Source organism: Dioscorea cayenensis, chromosome 5, assembly GCF_009730915.1.
Source record: "Dioscorea cayenensis subsp. rotundata cultivar TDr96_F1 chromosome 5, TDr96_F1_v2_PseudoChromosome.rev07_lg8_w22 25.fasta, whole genome shotgun sequence".
Taxonomy (NCBI): Eukaryota; Viridiplantae; Streptophyta; class Magnoliopsida; order Dioscoreales; family Dioscoreaceae; genus Dioscorea; species Dioscorea cayenensis.
Window position 1 is genome coordinate 19,267,072 of NC_052475.1, and position 6,496 is coordinate 19,273,567.

A 6,496-nucleotide genomic window follows, 5' to 3' on the forward strand; every position below is an offset into this window, starting at 1 on the left:
CCATGATAGCCTATCTTCGCTCCCTTTTGAATTCCCAATGCCTTCACAACCTATATGCATAAAAGAACACCCAATACACGAAATGAGACATAAACCGTATAAAATATGATGCTCAATGTATGTAAAACACGCATAAAAACATGTTCACTCAAGCACTTATCAACCATATTTTAAAATTTTTATCACTTGTGTAGATAAATAAGTCCCTTGGACTTAGAACTTTGAGGAGTATAACTTGGGGTGTTTTGAGTGAGTTCACACACTTGCACGAAATTCTGGTTTGTTATCCTTTTTGATTGAAGTTTTTAGCTAGAGAATTGATTTTTCCTATTTAGTGTTGAAATTTTCCTTACTTGTCTTTGTATACTTTGGTCAACCTAAGGCCAAGCACTTTCAATATTTTCTTCATTGATGCACAGAATGTTTTAATGTTTGCTTGAGAACAAGCAAAAGCTTAAGTGTAGGGGAGTTTGATAAGTGCTTCTGCGATATGAATGCGAAGCGTTCATTCCTTATGTTGAGCATTACTTTTCTCAGTTTTTTACATTAATATGTGTGTTTTTATGTTACTTTTATGCAGGTAGGGTTGTGAGGCCGAGTATGAAGAAAATGGGCCAATGTGGATCATAATGCACCTATTTTGGAGGAGATCTTACTAAGGTTCAAACGCGAAAGACATAGGACAGGTGTGAGATGATAGAGTGTGTGCCAACCTCCTCGCATTCGAGTGAGTACATCCATTTGGAGGGGCACAAAGGCAGGCACACTCGAGCATTATGTCTTATGCATACAAGAACAAGAACCCCACCAACATATATATCATTGAAGAAGCAAGTGATTCACGACGTGAACGTGTGCCCGTTTGCGTTACCCCGATGAAAGTATGGAATTGGGAAGTCATTCAGGTCGAAGGCTGTAGCAGAGCACTGTAGCAACAATGTAGCAAATACTGTAGCAGCATTGTTCAAAGCCGCCCGAGAAATCAGAGAAACAGAGAATCCACACGGGCGTGTGGAAATTATCCACGACCCTGTGGAAATTCCACATGGGCGCGTGTACCGTCCATGCCCGTGGAGTTGCCGATTCCAGCCCTATTTAAAGCCGATTCAGCCCCGATTTTGGTATTCTTTTCTCCATCTTTTCCCCAACTTGCGAGAGGGCTTCAGCTAGGGTTTCGAGGGGTATTGGCCAAGGTTTTGGAGAGGTTCTACGGCTCTGACATCGTGATTCCATTAGGAAGAAGGTTGGTAGGGGAGCTTCGATCGAGGCGTATCCTATACCGGACGAAGGAATCCTTGGACGACGAGTAGAGGACTTTCCACAAAACTATCAACACTACAATCGAGGGGGTTTCTTTGTGGATTCATTGCTTTTACATTCGATTTCTTTGATTGTACTTAGCTCCATAGAGAGCTAAATCCCTAGTGGGTACTTGGGTGATTGTGAACCATAGGATGTATTCGTTTCATTGAACTTCTTTATTATGCTTTCAATAAATTGATGCTTATTGTGAGTTCCAACCTTGAATGCTTGATTGTATGAACATTTCCCCTAGAGTGACACTAGGGTTGAGAGTTCTTGTTGGTAACCTTGTGAGTGAGTGATGCACCACGAGCGTTAGACAAAGCTAGGTTGGAGAGGGTTGAGAGGGTGAGTCGAGAGGTACATGAGCGTCCCCTTTCCCCTCTGACGTGATAGATTCTACCTTCGTTCCTTGAGTTCTTTGCGGCCATAATATAGTGAATGGTTTAAGGGATGAACCTCCGCTAGGGCCTAGTTGCCCGTGCAATGGAGTGAAGCGTTGAGGTGATCTTAGTATCTAGGGCTTAATTGTGGCTAGGGACCTTCCGCCTGGACCAAAGGGTTTGGTTTAAATCTAGGAAGAGATTTATCACTTGGAATCCCTAGAGCTCATTGCAACTCTATGCGAGTGCGAGGTGTTGAGATTGTTCGATTTCTCCTCCGGGACATGTATAGAGTTAGGCATAGTTGACCTTAGATTTGGGACTATGTATGTAAGGATTTCCACGATTCACCATTACATTGATTAGGAAGCATAATAGAGAGTTCTTGCACTTGAAGCGATTATCCTAGGTGAAGTATCATCCGAGTACCCCATCTTTATTGATTGCCTTGCCTCCTCCTTACTTTTGCTCTCTTACTTGTTGCTTTTAATTTTTGAGAATTGAATCATTACCACAGTTATCATTGTTGATACTTCACATAGCTAAGAATCAAATTAAGTGTCTTTACTAGCTACTCCCTGTGGATTCGACCCCGCTCACCCGAGATTATTACTTCGACAAGCCCGTGCACTTGCGGGATATAAGCAAGGGGATCTTGTCAAACTCTCAACTCTAGTGTCACTCTAATGGAGGATTCAGTGAATCAAGTATTCAACATTGGAACTCAAATAAAACACCAATTAATGAAAGCGTAATAGAAGGTTTAACTCCTACAGTATATTGCTGACACGTCCGAATATGCGTGTAAATGGCAATTACAGGGATGTCGAAATAATAATACCACGGTGAGAGGGTAGTCGAATCCATAGGGAATAGTGCGTAGAACCACCAAGATTGCTATTTAACTAGAATGAAAATATGTTGAAGGTGATGTGAAAACAAACTCAATGCAAACGAAAAATCAGAAAAGATAAAGGAGGCGCAAGTAAAAGAATGGGGAGGCAATCGACGATAAATGGGGTACCCAGATATTGTTCCACCTAGGACAAACATTTCAAGTGGAAAACCCCCTATTATGCTTTGTAACTAATGTATTAATGAGTCATGGAGATCCTTTAATAGATGGTCCCAAATCTAAGGTCAACCATGCCTAACTCTATACATGTGTCAGAGGAGAAATTGAATAACCTCTCAATCTCACACTCGTACAGAATTGCAAGGAGTTCTAGGGATTCCAAATGATAAACCCTATTCCTATATATAGACCTAACCCTTTAGTCCATGTGGAAGGTCCCTAACCACAATTAAGCACTAGGTGCTAAAATCACTTCAACACTTCACTACGTTGCACTCGCAACTAAGACCCAGCGAAAGGTCATCCCTTAGCCTATTCACTCTACTATGGCTGCAAAGAACTCTTGGAATGTGGAGGCAGGATAGATCACACCGGAGGGGAGAGGACGCTCCGCTACCTCTCGACTCACCCTCTCAACCCTCTCCAATCTAGCTTTGTCTAAATCTCGTGGCGTGTCACTCACTCACAAGAGTTACCAACAAGAATTCTCAACCCTAGTGTCACTCTAGGGGGTATTCAAACAATCAAGCCTACAAGATTGGAACTCACAATAAACATCAATTAGTTGAAAGCATAATAAAGAGATCCAATGAAACGAATACATCCTAGGGTTCACAAATACCCAAGTACCCACTAGGGGTTTAGCACTCCATGGAGCAAAATACAATAGATAATGAAATCAAAAGTACAGAGATGCAATCCATGAATGAAAACCCCCTTGTGTTCATGTCGAATGTCTTGTGGATCGGCCGTATCTTCTTCAAAGGTCGCCTCGTCAAACCTACAACACACCTCCCCGGATCGGTGCCGACGAAAGCTCCCCCAATAGCTCTCTTCCGAAGGAAACGTGGTGTTGAAGGGCATCAAACCTCTCTAAAGCCTTGCCAAAGCCTCTCCAAACCCTAGCCACCGGGGCCTCCAAAGATGGGGAAAGGTGGAAGAAAAGATACGGGGAAAAGATGGATAAATCAGGGCTGAATCGCGGCTTTTAAATGGCTGGAATCGGGCATCCACACGGGCGTGTCGATGTTCCACATGCCCCTGTGGAATTTCCAAATGGGCATGTGGATTCTCTGAATTTTTGATTTTCGGCGGGGCTGTGAACAGTAACTGCTACAATAAATTACTACATTAACATGCTGCAGCACTCCTTTTGCTATAGATTGCGTTTATGCCTCCAAAAACACTCCCGAATCCACTTTTCATCGAGGCAACATAAATGGGCACACGTTTATGCCGTAGATCACGTCGTTTCTTCAATAAACGGGTTCATTGGTGAGGATCTTGCTAATAATGCACAAGTCGGGATACGCAAATGTGATTGCCCTTGCGCCCCTCCAAATCATCGTAATTGCTTGAATACATGGAGGTTGGCACACATTCACGTATCTTTGAGCGCAACTTGTGTCTTCGCGTTTGTTCCTTCCAAGATTTCATCAAATATTGCATTCGCGATCTACTTTTGACTTCTTTTCTTAAATCATGTCTTCACAACCCTACCTGAGCAAAAGAACACAAATACACGTGTATTAGTGCTTAAACCTGATAAAAGTAATGCTCATTGTAAGGAAAGAACACTTCGCATTCTTAACACACAAGCACTTATTAAACTCCCCCACACTTAAGCTTTTGCTTGTCCTAAAAAAAAATTAAAAAATTGTATGCCTATATGAAGGAAATATTGGAAGTGCTTGGCCTTAGGTTCACCAAAGCATACAAAGAGAGCATTCTACAAGTATGGGAAATTTCAACACTAAATACAAAAAATCAATGCTCTAGCTAAAAACTTGAATAAAAAAGGACAACAAACCCGAAATCGTGTAAGTGTGTGAACTCACTCAAGTCAACCCAAAGTATACTCCTCAAAGTTCTATGTACAAGGGACTCATTTATCTATAAAAGGTAACAAAAATTCAAAAAGGGTAGCAGCTTCACACATCCTCTAACGTAGCCCTTTCCAAAGCTGCCGCTAAGGTGGCTTTCACACTTTCAAGGTGGTAGCTCTTTCTACTCGGGTGGTAGCTTTCAGACATCCCATGAGATAGCTCTTTCTCTCATTAAGGCATAACTAGTATCCGACTTATGAGAGTAACTTCATACATCATAGGTGGTAGCTCTTTCCACCCAACAAGCACAACTAAACAACAAAACTATTTTGTTCTTTCTTTTCATTTTTCATTTTTTCAACAAAATTCCATAAGAAATAAAACTAAAACTAGTCCCTTTAACATCAAACTTGAGTTTGCAAAAGAGTTTAATGAGTGAGTAGTGCAACAAGTGTCAATTGGGCAAAAATTACTAGAAATTCAAGCAAGAACTAGAGCATGTATGTCAATCAAAAACTTGTGTAAAAGACGTGTGCAATGTGAACTTCCCCTCCCCCCCAACACTTAAAATGTACATTGCCCTCAATGTACACATGCAAGCACAATAAAAGTAATACAATTTGGAACACATGTGGGAGTGGGCAATTGAAACAATACCCCCCTGACTCCTAGTGCTGCGTTTGATGGAGCTAATTCCTTGGGAGTTAAATTCCAATGGGTTGTGAAACACACACGGCCAAGTGTAAAACACATTGACCGTGTCTATAACTAATCCTTAATTTTCATACTGACAAGACCATCTGCACGCATACACAAGGGGGTTCAGTGAAGTTCAATAAACAAAAACAACTCGAATATATTAAAAAAATAGAGCAATGAAATACAACTCGAGACAAAACTAATCCATAAACTCAGAAGGAAGATCTTTTCTGAGCATACAAATCAAAAATAAAATGAAAAAAAATGCAAAAAATAAGAACAGAGAAGATAAAGACGACTCAAGTGTAGGTGTCAATTGCTGGTACATTTGTTGCCGCTGCTGGTGAAGATGACGCTGGTGCTGCAAAATAAATAAAGATTTGGCGAAGAAAAGAGAAAGAAAAGCTTACCGATGAAATGAGAATGAGAGACTAGAAAATAGCCAGAAAACTCAAGTAACAACCCTTTAAAATGATGGTGAGAGGTCATGAGAGTGTAAGGGTGTTCTCTGAGTGATTTGGAGTGTAAAGATGAAGAAAACATAAGAGATTGTAAAGAAAACCAGTGGCTCTTGAGTTTTTGTGCATCCACACGGGTGTGTGGAAATTACCTATGCCCGTGTGACTCCCCAAGAGAGACCAATAGGGGCAGACGCACGCCCCTGTGGCTTCTCTATCCAATCGAGAAAATTCTCTAAGTGTTTCACACGCCTGTGTGATAATTCCACATGGACGTGGATCCTTATTGGGCAATTCACAGGGGCAGCACGCTCCTATGTCTTCTGGGGATGGAAGAGAAATTCTCTACAGAGAAACACACGCCCGTGGGGAAATTCACAAGGTCACTAACAGGGGCGAGTCCATGCCCTTTTGCCTTCTCTGGATGAGCTCTAAACGAAAACACACACCAGTGCGAAAATTCCACATGGGCGTGTGTTTTCTCTGGACACTTAGAAAATTTGCACACTCTGCAGAAAATTCCTGAACACAAATATACATTCAGAGCCTGCCTAACAATGCAATTTTAACCAAAGAAAACATGGAAAAACAAGCTCAAATGACCAAGATTCTTTGCCACACATGATTAGGCACATGATAACACCACAATGTCCACAAGAAAATCACAGAGAAAGCATCTAAGAATCAAGATACCACCACTCAAGGCCTTATTCATGCAAATACTAACTAAAAACTAGAAAAACTTAGAACACT